This window comes from Anolis sagrei, chromosome 13, assembly GCF_037176765.1.
Source record: "Anolis sagrei isolate rAnoSag1 chromosome 13, rAnoSag1.mat, whole genome shotgun sequence".
Taxonomy (NCBI): domain Eukaryota; kingdom Metazoa; phylum Chordata; class Lepidosauria; order Squamata; family Dactyloidae; genus Anolis; species Anolis sagrei.
The window spans coordinates 17870875-17886456 of NC_090033.1; the positions used below are offsets into that span (position 1 = coordinate 17870875).

Below are 15582 nucleotides of genomic sequence, written 5' to 3' on the forward strand. Positions count from 1 at the left end.
TGGCATGAATACGCAATATGCCCAAATGTGAACACTGGTGGAGTTTGTGGAAAACAGACCTTGACATTTGGGAGTTGTAGTTACCCGGATTTATAGTTCACCTACAATCAAAGAGCGTTCTGAACCCCACCAATGATGAAATTGAACTAAACTTGGCACACAGAACTCCCATGATCAACGGAAAACACTGGAAGGGTTTGGTGGGCATTGACCTTGAGTTTGGGAGTTTTAGTTCACCCACATCCAGAGAGCACTGTGGACTCAAACAATGAAGGATCTGGACCAAACTTGGTATGAATACTCAATATGCCCAAAGGTAAACACTGGTGGAGTATGGGGAAAATAGGTCTTGCCATTTGGGAGTTGTAGTTGCTGGGATTTATAGTTCTCCTGCAATCAAAGAGCAAGGAGTAGTTCACCTACATCCAGAGAGCGCTGTGGACTCAAACAATGAAGGATCTGGACCAAACTTGGTACGAATACTCAATATGCCCAAAGGTACACACTGGTGGAGTATGGGGAAAATAGGTCTTGCCATTTGGGAGTTGTAGTTGCTGGGATTTATAGTTCACCTGCAATCAAAGAGCAAGGAGTAGTTCACCCACATCCAGAGAGCACTGTGGACTCAAACAATGAAGGATCTGGACCAAACTTGGTACGAATACTCAAATGTGAACACTGGTGGAGTTTGAGGGAAAATAGGTCTTGCCATCTGGAAGTTGTAGTTGCTGGGATTTATAGTTCACCTACAATCAAAGAGCTTGCTGAACCCCACCAACGACAAAATTGGGGGAAACTTCCCACACAGAACCCCCATGACAAACAGAAAATATTGGAAGTGTTTGGTGGGCATTGACCTTGAGTTTGGGAGTTGTAGTTCACCTACATCCAGAGAGTGCTGTGGACTCAAACAATGATGGATCTGGACCAAACTTGGCATGAATACGCAATATGCCCAAATGTGAACACTGGTGGAGTATGGGGAAAATAGGTCTTGCCATTTGGGAGTTGTAGTTACCCGGATTTATAGTTCACCTACAATCAAAGAGCGTTCTGAACCCCACCAATGATGGAATTGGACCAAACTTGGCACACAGAACTCCCATGATCAACGGAAAACACTGGAAGGGTTTGGTGGGCATTGACCTTGAGTTTGGGAGTTGTAGTTCACCTACATCCAGAGAGTGCTGTGGACTCAAACAATGAAGGATCTGGACCAAACTCGGTACAAATACTCAAAGGTGAACACTGGTGGAGTTTGAGGGAAAATAGGTCTTGCCATTTGGGAGTTGTAGTTGCTGGGATTTATAGTTCTCCTGCAATCAAAGAGCAAGGAGTAGTTCACCTACATCCAGAGAGCGCTGTGGACTCAAACAATGATGGATCTGGACCAAACTTGGCATGAATACGCAATATGCCCAAATGTGAACACTGGTGGAGTTTGTGGAAAACAGACCTTGACATTTGGGAGTTGTAGTTGCGGGGATTTATAGTTCACCTACAATCAAAGAGCGTTCTGAACCCCACCAATGACGGAATTGGACCAAACTTGGCACACAGAACTCCCATGATCAACGGAAAACACTGGAAGGGTTTGGTGGGCATTGACCTTGAGTTTGGGAGTTGTAGTTCACCTACATCCAGAGAGTGCTGTGGACTCAAACAATGAAGGATCTGGACCAAACTTGGTACGAATACTCAATATGCCCAAAGGTAAACACCGGTGGAGTATGGGGAAAATAGGTCTTGCCATTTGGGAGTTGTAGTTGCTGGGATTTATAGTTCACCTACAATCAAAGAGCGTTCTGAACCCCACCAATGATGGAATTGGACCAAACTTGGCACACAGAACTCCCATGATCAATGGAAAACACTGGAAGGGTTTGGTGGGCATTGACCTTGAGTTTGGGAGTTGTAGTTCACCTACATCCAGAGAGTGCTGTGGACTCAAACAATGAAGGATCTGGACCAAACTTGGTACGAATACTCAATATGCCCAAAGGTAAACACCGGTGGAGTATGGGGAAAATAGGTCTTGCCATTTGGGAGTTGTAGTTGCTGGGATTTATAGTTCACCTACAATCAAAGAGCGTTCTGAACCCCACCAATGATGGAATTGGACCAAACTTGGCACACAGAACTCCCATGATCAATGGAAAACACTGGAAGGGTTTGGTGGGCATTGACCTTGAGTTTGGGAGTTGTAGTTCACCTACATCCAGAGAGTGCTGTGGACTCAAACAATGAAGGATCTGGACCAAACTTGGTACGAATACTCAATATGCCCAAAGGTAAACACCGGTGGAGTATGGGGAAAATAGGTCTTGCCATTTGGGAGTTGTAGTTGCTGGGATTTATAGTTCACCTGCAATCAAAGAGCAAGGAGTAGTTCACCTACATCCAGAGAGCGCTGTGGACTCAAACAATGATGGATCTGGACCAAACTTGGCATGAATACGCAATATGCCCAAAGGTAAACACCGGTGGAGTTTGTGGAAAACAGACCTTGACATTTGGGAGTTGTAGTTACCCGGATTTATAGTTCACCTACAATCAAAGAGCGTTCTGAACCCCACCAATGATGAAATTGGACCAAACTTGGCACACAGAACTCCCATGATCAACGGAAAACACTGGAAGCGTTTGGTGGGCATTGACCTTGAGTTTGGGAGTTGTAGTTCACCCACATCCAGAGAGTGCTGTGGACTCAAACAATGAAGGATCTGGACCAAACTTGGTACGAATACTCAATATGCCCAAAGGTAAACACTGGTGGAGTATGGGGAAAATAGGTCTTGCCATTTGGGAGTTGTAGTTGCTGGGATTTATAGTTCACTTACAATCAAAGAGCTTTCTGAACCCCACCAACGACAAAATTGGGGCAAACTTCCCACACAGAACCCCCATGACAAACAGAAAATCTTGGAAGTGTTTGGTGGGCATTGACCATGAGTTTGGAAGTTGTAGTTCACCTACATCCAGAGAGCACTGCGGACTCAAACATCAATAGAATTGGGCCAAACTGTTATGATTTCAATGTTATGTGTGTATGTATGTATGCATATGTATGTGTGTGTGTGTGTGTGGCTGGGGTGTCCACTTCCACAGACAAGCTCCCATTTCCACAAACAGCTATAGGTTCCGCTACTCGGGATACAACAAAGACCCTCCCTCTAAATGACATTGCCAGTTATAGTGAGTGCCGTGTCGTATAGGGACAATATCATCCTAGATTGTATGTGTTTCCTCCACCAGGGGCATCCCAGTGTTCCTTGCTCTCTCCATGTCCAAGAGTCCTCCACCACCACCACACTGCCCACCAACCAAGGAAAGGCTTTCATTCAGGGACAATTTCATCCTAGATTATATGTGTTTCCTCCACCATGGGCACCTCAGTGTTCCTTACTCTCTCCATTGGCACCATGAACATGTCCAAGAGCTCTGCTAATGTGCTCCACCAACACCACATTGCCCACCACCCAAGGAAAGGCTTTCATACGGGGACAATTCCATCCTAGATGGTATGTGTTGCCTCCACCATGTGCATCCCAGTGTTCCTTACACTCTCCATTGGCACCATGAATATGTCCAAGAGCTCTGCTAATGTCCTCCACAAGCACCACACTTCCCACCACCCAATCTAGGGGACAATTCCATCCTAGATTGTATGTGTTTCCTCCACCACAGGCATCCCAGTGTTCATTACTCTCTCCATTGGCACCATGAATATGTCCAAGAGCCTTGCCAATGTCCTCCACCAGCACCACACTTCCCACCACCCAATCTAGGAGACAATTCCATCTTAGATTGTATGTGTTTCTTCCACCACAGGCATCCCAGTGTTCCTTACTCTCTCCATTGGCATCATGAATATGTCCAAGAGCTCTGTTAATGTCCTCCACCAACACCACACTGCCCACCACCAAAGGAAAGGTTTTCATACGGGGACAATTCCATCCTAGATTGTATGTGTTTCCTCCACCAGGGGCATCCCAGTGTTCCTTGCTCTCTCCATTGGCACCATGAATATGTCCAAGAGCTCTGCTAATGTCCTCCACCAGCACCACACTTCCCACCACCCAATCTAGGGGACAAATCCTATATTGTATGTGTTTCCTCCACCACAGGCACCCCAGTGTTCCTTACTCTCTCCATTGGCGCCATGAACATGTCCTCTGGTAATCTCCTCCACCAACACCACACTGCCCACCACCCAAGGAAAAGTTTTCATACGGGGACAATTCCATTCTAGATTGTATATGTTTCCTCCACCATGTGCATCTCAGTGTTCCTTACTCTCTCCATTGGCACCATTAATATATCCAAGAGCTGTACTAATGTCCTCCACAAGTATCACACTTCCCACCACCCAATCTAGGGGACAATTCCATCCTAGATTGTATGTGTTTCCTCCACCATGGGCACCTCAGTGTTCCTTGCTCTCTCCATTGGCGCCATGAACATGCCCAAGAGCTCTGCCGATGTCCTCCACCAACACCACACTACTCACCACCCAAGGGAAGGCTTTCATCCGGGGACAATTCCGTCCTAGATTGTATGTGTTTCCTCCACCGCGGGCATCCCAGTGTTCCTTACTCTCTCCATTGGCACCATGAATATGTCCAAGAGCTCTGCTAATGTCCTCCACCAGCACCACACTTCCCATCACCCAATCTAGGGGACAAATCCTATATTGTATGTGTTTCCTCCACCACAGGCACCCCAGTGTTCCTTACTCTCTCCATTGGTGCCATGAACATGTCCTCTGGTAATCTCCTCCGCCAACACCACACTGCCCACCACCCAAGGAAAGGCTTTCATACAGGGACAATTCCATCCTAGATTGTATGTGTTTCCTCCACCATGTGCATCTCAGTGTTCCTTACTCTCTCCATTGGCACCATTAATATATCCAAGAGCTGTACTAATGTCCTCCACAAGTGTCACACTTCCCACCACCCAATCTAGGGGACAATTCAATCTTAGATTGTATGTGTTTCCTCCACCATGGGCATCCCAGTGTTCCTTACTCTCTCCATTGGCACCATGAATATGTCCAAGAGCTCTGCTAATGTCCTCCACAAGCACCACACTTCCCACCACCCAATCTAGGGGACAATTCAATCCCACATTGTATGTGTTTCTTCCACCACAGGCAAACCAGTGTTCCTTACTCTCTCCATTGGCGCCATGAATATGTCCAAGAGCTCTGCTAATGTCCTCCACCAGCACCACACTTCCCACCACCCAATCTAGGGGACAAATCCTATATTGTATGTGTTTCCTCCACCACAGGCACCCCAGTGTTCCTTACTCTCTCCATTGGTGCCATGAACATGACCTCTGGTAATCTCCTCCACCAACACCACACTGCCCACCACCCAAGGAAAGGCTTTCATACAGGGACAATTCCATTCTAGATTGTATATGTTTCCTCCACCATGTGCATCTCAGTGTTCCTTACTCTCTCCATTGGCACCATTAATATATCCAAGAGCTGTACTAATGTCCTCCACAAGTATCACACTTCCCACCACCCAATCTAGGGGACAATTCAATCCTACATTGTATGTGTTTCTTCCACCACAGGCATCCCAGTGTTCCTTACTCTCTCCATTGGCACCATGAATATGTCCAAGAGCTCTGCTAATGTCCTCCACCAGCACCACACTTCCCACCACCCAATCTAGTGGACAATTCAATCCTAGATTGTATGTGTTTCCTCCACCACGGGCATCCCAGTGTTCCTTACTCTCTCCATTAGCACCATGAATATGTCCAAGAGCTCTGCTAATGTCCTCCACCAGCACCACACTGCCCACCACCCAATCTAGGGGACAATTTCATCCTAGATTGTATGTGTTTCCTCCACCACGGGCATCCCAGTGTTCTTTACTCTCTCAATTGGCACCATGAACATGTCCTCTGGTTATCTCCTCCACCAACACCACACTGCGAACATGTCCAAGAGCTCTGCTACTGTCCTCCACCAGCACCACACTGCCCACCACCCAAGGAAAGGCTTTCATACGGGGACAATTCTATCCTAGATTGTATGTGTTTCCTCCACCATGTGCATCCCAGTGTTCCTTACTCTCTCCATTAGCACCATGAATATGTCCAAGAGCTTTGCTAATGTCCTCCACCAACACTACACTTCCCACCACCCAATCTAGGAGAAAATTCAATCCTAGATTGTATGTGTTTCCTCCACCACGGGCATCCCAGTGTTCCTTACTCTCTCCATTGGCACCATGAATATGTCCAAGAGCTCTGCTAATGTCCTCCACCAACACTACACTTCCCACCACCCAATCTAGGAGAAAATTCAATCCTAGATTTATGTGTTTCCTCCACCACGGGCATCCCAGTGTTCCTTACTCTCTCCATTGGCACCATGAATATGTCCAAGAGCTCTGCTAATGTCCTCCACCAACACTACACTTCCCACCACCCAATCTAGGAGAAAATTCAATCCTAGATTGTATGTGTTTCCTCCACCACGGGCATCCCAGTGTTCCTTACTCTCCCTATTGGCGCCATGAACACGTGACAGCAGGATTGAAGAGAAACAACTGGAAACGCTGACACGATATGAGGATTTAAAGATCGAACTGCACAAGCCAGTCAAGGGGGTCCCAGTGGTAATCGGCACACTGGGCGCAGCGCCCAAAGACCTTGGCCTGCACTAAAGCACAATCATGTTCCAAATTTGAAAAAATAAGGGAAACGAGAGAAAGTTCAATATAATATTTATTGTTGTTGTTGTTGTTGTTATTTGGAAGGAATCGGGGTGTCTTTTGGGACGGCAGGTCAGCAGGACGGCGGTTTTTCGTTGCAGTTGGTGTCCAAGTAAAAGCGGTATTTTGCGTCGTAGGTTTTGAGGTTGTCCTTGAAGCAAATAGCGGCGGTTTTGTCGCATTCGCAGATCTGCTTTTCACACGACGTTCCTTCACCTGAGAAAGGAACATTGCATTTATTGCCATTGCGTTGCATTATTTATTTTATTTTTTTCATGGCGCCAATGGAGAGAGTAAGGAACACTGGGATATTTATATTATTAATATATTTTACTATTATATTTCTACTATTACATTTTACTACACTCATATTATATTTTAGTACATATTATTATATATTTATATAACATTACATTACTATAGTATTTTTATTTTTTTATTTTATTTGTTCATGGCGCCAATGGAGAGAGCAAGGAACACTGGGATATTTATATTATTAATATATTTTATTATTATATTTCTACTATTATTATATTTTATTATAGTCATATTACATTAGTATATTTATATTATTTTATCTGCTTTATATTTATATTATTATTGTTTTTTTTGTTTTTTTATTTTATTTGTTCATGGCGCCAATGGAGAGAGCAAGGAACACTGGGATACTTATATTATTAATATATTTTATTTCTATATTTCTACTATTATATTTTATTATATTCACATTATATTCTAGTATATATTATATTTATATAATTATATTATTATAGTATTTTTATTTTATTATTTTATTTGTTCATGGCGCCAATGGAGAGAGCAAGGAACACTGGGATACTTATATTATTAATATATTTTATTTCTATATTTCTACTATTATATTTTATTATATTCACATTATATTCTAGTATATATTATATTTATATAATTATATTATTATAGTATTTTTATTTTATTATTTTATTTGTTCATGGCGCCAATGGAGAGAGCAAGGAACACTGGGATACTTATATTATTAATATATTTTATTTCTATATTTCTACTATTATATTTTATTATATTCACATTATATTCTAGTATATATTATATTTATATAATTATATTATTATAGTATTTTTATTTTATTATTTTATTTGTTCATGGCGCCAATGGAGAGAGCAAGGAACACTGGGATACTTATATTATTAATATATTTTATTTCTATATTTCTACTATTATATTTTATTATATTCACATTATATTCTAGTATATATTATATTTATATAATTATATTATTATAGTATTTTTATTTTATTATTTTATTTGTTCATGGCGCCAATGGAGAGAGCAAGGAACACTGGGATATTTATATTATTAATATATTTTATTTCTATATTTCTACTATTATATTTTATTATATTCACATTATATTCTAGTATATATTATATTTATATATTACATTATTATAGTATTTTTATTTTAATATTTATATTATTAATATATTTTATTACTATATTTCTACTATTATAATTTATTATATTCATATTATATTTTAGTATATATTATTGTATTATATTTATATAATATTACATTATAGTATTTTTATTTTAATATTTATATTATTAATATATTTTATTACTATATTTTTCTATTATATTTTATTATATTCACATTATATTTTAGTACATATTAGTGTATTATATTTACATAATATCACATTATTATAGTATTTTTATTTTAATACTTATATTAATATATTTTATTACTATATTTCTACTATTCTATTCTATTATATTCATATTATATTTTAGTATTTATTATTATATTACATTTATATAATATTCCATTGTTACAGTATTTTTATTTTAATATTTATATTATTAATATATTTTATTACTATATTTCTACTATTACATTTTATTATATTCATATTATATTTTAGTATATATTATATTATATTTATATAATATCACGTTAATATAGTATTTTATATTAATATTTATATTATTAATATATTTTATTATTATAGTTCTACTATTATTATATTTTATTATATTCATATTATTATTATATTTTATTATATTCATATTATATTATTACATTATTACATTCGTATATTTATATTATTTATCTGTGTTATATTTATATCATTATATTATTAGAATAATATATTTATATTTATTTATAATATGCTATTACATTATTATATTATATTACTACATTATTATATTTATATTTATCTGTATTATTTGTATATTATTATTATTATTATATTATTAAAATCTGGTAATAGTTTTTTATTATACTATTAAGTCATATTATTACATTATTATATTAGTATATTTATATTATCTGTATTATGTGTATATTAGTATTATTGTATTAATATTATTATATTATATAATATGATTTTATACTGTTTATTATTATCATATTATATTAAACAATTTTTATAAATAGTATGATATTATACATTATACTATTTATTATTGTCATATTATTGTATTATACTATTTGTTATAAATAGTATTATGGTATTATATATTATTATATTGTACTATTTATTATTCTTATTATATGTACTATTTTAATAAATAGTATTATTATATTATATATTATATTATACCATTTATTATAATATTATTATATTATACTATTTTAATAAATACTATTATATTATATATTATTATTAATATATTAATATATTTTATTAATATATTAATAAAATGTATTTATATTTTACTATTACATTATTATATTATATTATTACATTATTAAATTAGTATATTTATATTTATTATATGTATAATAGTGTTATATTATTATTAAATTAGTATATTTATATTTAGCTCTATTATATGTATATTCGTGTTATCTTATATTATTAAAATAATATATTAATAGATTTTATTTATATTATACTATTACATTAGTATATTATATTATTGCATTATTATATTAGTATTGTATAATAATATTATTTTATAAATATAAATATAATTATTATTTTATTTGTATTATTATATAAAATATAATTTTATATTTTAGAAGACTATATTGATATATTTATTTATGTTATACTATTACATTATTATACTATATTATTGCATTAATATATCAGTATTGTATAATAATATTATTTTATAAATATAATTATTATTATTATTATTTTATCTGTATTATTATATAGAAATATAATAGATTTTAGAAGAATATATTGATATATTTATTTATGTTATACTATCACATTATTATATTATATTATTACATTATTATATTAGTACTGCATAATATAATATAATAATGTAATAGTATAATATAAATAAAATGCATCAATAGCCTTCTAAAAATATAATATTTTATTTTATCTTATAATACATATAAAATAATAATATTTATATTTTATTTATAAAATAATATAAATATAAATATTATTATTTTATATGTATTATTATATAAAATATTATATTTTTGGAAGACTATTGATATATTTTATTTATATTATACTATTACATTACATTATATTATTACATCATTATGTTAGTTCTGTACATTTATAGTATTTTATAAATAAAATATAAATATTAATATTAATATCTTATATTATTAAAATAATATATTAATAGATTTTATTTATATTATACAATTACATTAGTATTTATATTAATATTATATTAATATTAATATAATTATTTATTACTTTATTTTATCTGTATTATTATATAAAATATTATATTATATTTTTAGAATAATGTATTAATATATTTTATTTATATTACACTATTACATGATTATGTTTGTATATTTATATTTTATGTATTATATTTATATATGTATATGTATATGTGTGTGTGTGTATATATATATATATATGTGTGTGTATATATATATATATATATATATATATATATATGCAATTATTCTAAAGAGAAGGAGAAAGCCCTTGTCAAACTACAACTCACCGCAGGTGATGGTTCCGTCCTTGATGGTGAATTTGTACTTGTCTGTTGTGGTGTCGCATTGCTTCAGTTTGCTGTAGCAGCAGTCGTGGTTGAAGCAGCACCTGGGCAGAAGGAGAGCCTTGCTTTGAGTGTCTCGTTTACCTGTCCTGTCTTACCTCTCTGTGCTTCACCTGTCCTACCTGTCCATAGTCTATGGTGTACCTGCCCTAGCCATCTATATTGTATCTGGCTGTGGTTTGATAGTTCCAGCTGTGTATAATTTACCTGTCCGCGCTTTACCTGTCCTACCTGTCCATGGTTTACCTGTCCACAGTTTACCTATATGTGCTTTAGCTGCCCCACCTGCCCATGGTTTACATGTCCATGGTTTACCTATATGTGCTTTAGCTGTCCTACCTGTCCATGGTTTACCTGTATGTGCTTTAGCTGTCCTACCTGTCCATGGTTTACCTGTATGTGCTTTACCTGTCGTAGCTGTCCATTGTTTACCTGTACGTGCTTTACTTGTCCTAACTATCCATGGTTTATTTGTTCATGGTTAACCTGTATATGCTTTTCCTGTCCTACCTGTCCATGATTTACCTGTATGTGCTTTGACTGTCCTACCTTTCCAGGCTTACCTGTATGTCCTTTGCCTGTTCTACCTGTCCATGGTTTACCTGTATGTGCTTTTCCTTTCCTACCTGTCCATGGTTTACCTGTCCATGTTTCACCTGTCCATGGCTTACCTGTATGAGCTTTAGCTGTCCTACCTGTCCATGACTTCCTGTATGTGCTTTAGCTGTCCTACCTGTCCATGGCTTACCTGTATGTGCTTTAGCTGTCCTAGCTGTCCATGGTTTACCTGTATGTGCTTTACTTGTCCTAACTATCCATGGTTTATTTGTTCATGGTTAACCTGTATATGCTTTACCTGTCCTACCTGTCCATGGTTTACCTGCATGTGCTTTACCTTTCCCATCTGTCCATGGTTTACCTGTCCATGGTTCACCTGTTCATGGTTTACCTGTATGAGCTTTGCCTGCCCTACCTGTCCATGGTTTACCTGCATGTGCTTTACCTTTCCTATCTGTCCATGGTTTACCTGTCCATGTTTCACCTGTCCATGGTTTACCTGTATGAGCTTTACCTGTCCTACCTTTCCATGGCTTACCTGTATGAGCATTGTCTGGCCTACCCTTCCATGGTTTACCTGTCCATGGTTTACTTGTGTGTATTTTAGCTGTCCTACCTGTCCATGGTTTACCTGTCCATGGTTTCCCAGTATGTGCTTTACTTGTCCAACCTGCTCATGGTTTACCTGTCCATGGTTTACCTATATGTGCTTTACCTGTCCTACCAGTCCATGATTTACCTGTCCATGGTTCACCTGTATGGGCTTTACCTGTCCTACCTATCTATGGTTTAATTGTCCATGGTTTACCTGCACATGCTTTACCTGTCCTACTTGTCCATGGTTTACCTGACCATGGTTTACCTTCATGTGCTTTACCTGTCCTACCTTTCCATGGTTTACCTATCCATGGTTTATCTGTATGTTCTTTACCTGTTCTACCTGTCCATGGTTTACATGTATGTGCTTTACCTGTCCTACCTGTCCATGGTTTATCTGTCCATAGTTCACCTGCCTGTGCTTTACATGTTTGTGTCTTCCTTGTTCATTGGGTACTTGTGCTAGCTGCCAATGCTTTACCTGTATGTCATTTAACTTTCCTACCTATCCATGATTTACCTGTCCATGATTTACCCATCTATGCTTTACATCTTTGTGGCTTCCTTGTCCATGGCTTACCTGAATATGCTTTGCCTGTCCTACCTGTCCATGGTTTACTGTCCATGGTTTACCTGCCTCTGCTTCAAATATTTGTGGCTTCCTTGTTCATGGTGTACTTACACTATCTTGCCATGCTTTATATGTTGTTTACCTGTCCTACCTGTCCATTGTTTACCTGTATGGGCTTTACCTGTCCTACCTGTCCATGGTTTACCTGTACATTCTCTACCTGTCCTACCTGTCCATTGTTTACTTGTCCATTGTTTACATGTATGTGCTTTCCCTGTCCTACCTGTCCATGGTTTATCTGTCCATAGTTTACCTGTATGGGATTTACCTGTCCTACTTGTCTATGGTTTAACTGTCCATAGTTCACCTGCCGGTGCTTTACATGTTTGTGACTTCCTTGTTCATTGTGTATTTATCCTAGCTGTTCATGCTTTATCTGTATGTGGTTTACCTTTCCTACCTGTCCATGGCTTACCTGTCGGTGGCGTCCCGTGGCTGTCCTCTCCCTCCCAGTCCGCAATAGCAGCCGTAACTGGTGTACTCGAAAAAAGCGATTTTGTTGGTCAGTTCCTTGACCATTTTCCCAAATTCCACAATGCTCCCTTCGGTCTCCAAAACACCTGTACAAAAATAATCAACCTTAATTGATTTGGTTTACCTGTCAAAGTAAATCCAGAGACGTTCCTTTGCCAAAGCCATTGGTTGGATCTACAGATCCCATATCCTTTACCTGCCCTACCTGTCCATAGTTTACCTACTGTGCTTTCCCATGATCTACCTACCTATAACTTACCTGTTGTACCTGTTCTTAGTTTATCCTACCTGTCCATGGTTTACCTGCCCTACCTTTCTATGGTTCACCTACCTGTGGTTTTCCGTGTGTTGCATATCTGTGGCTTACTTGTCCTACCTGTACTTGCTTTACCTGCTCTACCTTTTCATGGGATACTAGTCTCTGGGGTACCCATCCTACCTGTCTATGATGTACCTGTCCTTGCTTTACCTGTCCTACTTGTCCACAGTTTACCTATTGTGCTTTCCCACGATCACCTACCTATGGCTTACCTGTTGTATCTGTTCTTAGTTTATCCTACCTGTCCATAGTTTACCTGCCCTACCTTTCTAAGGTTCACCTACCTGTGGTTTTCCATGTGTTGCATATCTGTGGCTTACTTGTCCTACCTGTACTTGCTTTACCTGTCCTACCTTTTCATGGGTTACTAGTCTGTGATGTACCTGTCTTACCTGTCTATGGATTACCTGCTCTTGCTTTACCTGTCCTACCTGTCCATTGCTCACCTACTCTGCTTTACCATGATTTACCTACCGATAGCTTACCTGTTGTATCTGTTCTTAGTCCATGGTTTACCTGCCCTACCTTTCTATGGTTCACCTACCTGTGTTTTTCTGTGTGATGCATATTGTGGCTCACCTGTCCTACCTGCACTTGCTTACCTGTCCTACCTTTTCATGGGTCACTAATCTGTGGTGTACCTGTCCTACTTGCCTGTTCTTTACCTGCTTGTTCTTTACGTTTCCTACCTGTCTATGGTTCACCTACTTCTGCTTTTCCAGGTGTTACTTACCTGTGGCTTAACTGTCTTACCTGTACATGGGATATTAGTTTGTGGTTTACTTGTCCAACCTGTTTATGGTTTACCTGTATTCAATTTACTTGTCCTACCTGTGGTTTTCCATGTGGTTCTTACCTGTGGCTTACCTGTCCTACCTGTATATGGGTTACCTGTTGGTGACTTACCTATCCTACCTGTCCTTGTTTTACCTGCCATTCTTGTCTGTGATTTACCTCTCCATGATTTCCCTATCTGTGATTCTTTAAGTGGGTTACCTGACTGTGACTTACCTGTCCTACCTGTATGTGGGTTACCTGTCTGTGACTTACCTGTCCTACCTGTATGTGTGTTACCTGTTGGTGGCTTATCTGTCCTTGTTTTACCTGTCATACTTGTATGTGATTTACCTGTCCATGATTTTCCTATCTGTGATTCTTTAAGCCTCCAGTGTACACCTTTTTGACTTGTCTGTGCTTTACCTGTCCTTTCCTTACCATCCCTACCTGTCTATGGTTCACTTACTTGTGCTTTTCCATGTGTTTCTTATCTGTGACTTACCTGTCCTACCTGTATGTGGGTTACCTGTCTGTGGCTTACCTGTCCTACCTGTATGTGGGTTACCTGTCTGTAATTTACCTGCCCTACCTGTATATGTGTTACTTGTTGGTGGCTTACCTATCCTACCTGTCCTTGCTTTACCTGTCATACTTGTCTGTGATTTACCTATCCATGATTTCCCTATCTGTGATTCTTTAAGCCTCCAGTGTACACCTTTTTTACCTGTCTATGCTTTACCTGTCCTTTCCTTACCATCCCTACCTGTCTATGGTTCACTTACTTGTGCTTTTCCATGTGTTTCTTACCTGTGATGTACCTGTCCTACCTGTATGTAGGTTACCAGTCTGTGGCTTACCTGTCCTATCTGTATGTGGGTTACCTGTGTGTGACTTACTTGCCCTACCTGTATATGTGTTACCTGTTGGTGGCTTACCTATCCTACCTGTCCTTGTTTTTCCTATCTGTGATTCTTTAAGCCTCCTGTGTACACCTTTTTTACCTGTCTATGCTTTACCTGTCCTTTCCTTACCATTCCTACCTGTCTATGGTTCACCTACTTGTGCGTTACCATGTGTTTCTTACCTGTGATGTACCTGCCATTCCTGTATATGGGTTACCTGTCTGTGACTTACCTGTCCTACTTGTATGTGGGTTACCTGTCTGTGACTTACCTGTCCCACCTGTATGTGGGTTACCTGTCTGTGACTTACCTGTCCTACCTGTCTGTGGGTTACCAGTCTGTGGGTTACCTGTCCTACCTGTATGTGTGTTACCTGTCTGTGACTTACCTATCCTACCTGTATATGAGTTACCTGACTGTGACTTACCTGTCCTACCTGTATATGAGTTACCTGACTGTGACTTACCTGTCCTACCTGTATATGAGTTACCTGACTGTGACTTACCTGTCCTACCTGTATATGAGTTACCTGACTGTGACTTACCTGTCCTACCTGTCTGTGGGTTACCTATCTGTGGCTTACCTA

At 37.9% G+C, this 15582-nt stretch overlaps 1 pseudogene; it reads right to left on the reverse strand.

Annotated features, from left to right (window-relative positions):
* Nucleotides 1-6775: 6775 nt before the first annotated feature.
* The window catches only part of LOC132764672 (uncharacterized), a 50371-nt pseudogene continuing 41564 nt past the window's right edge, over nt 6776-15582 (reverse strand).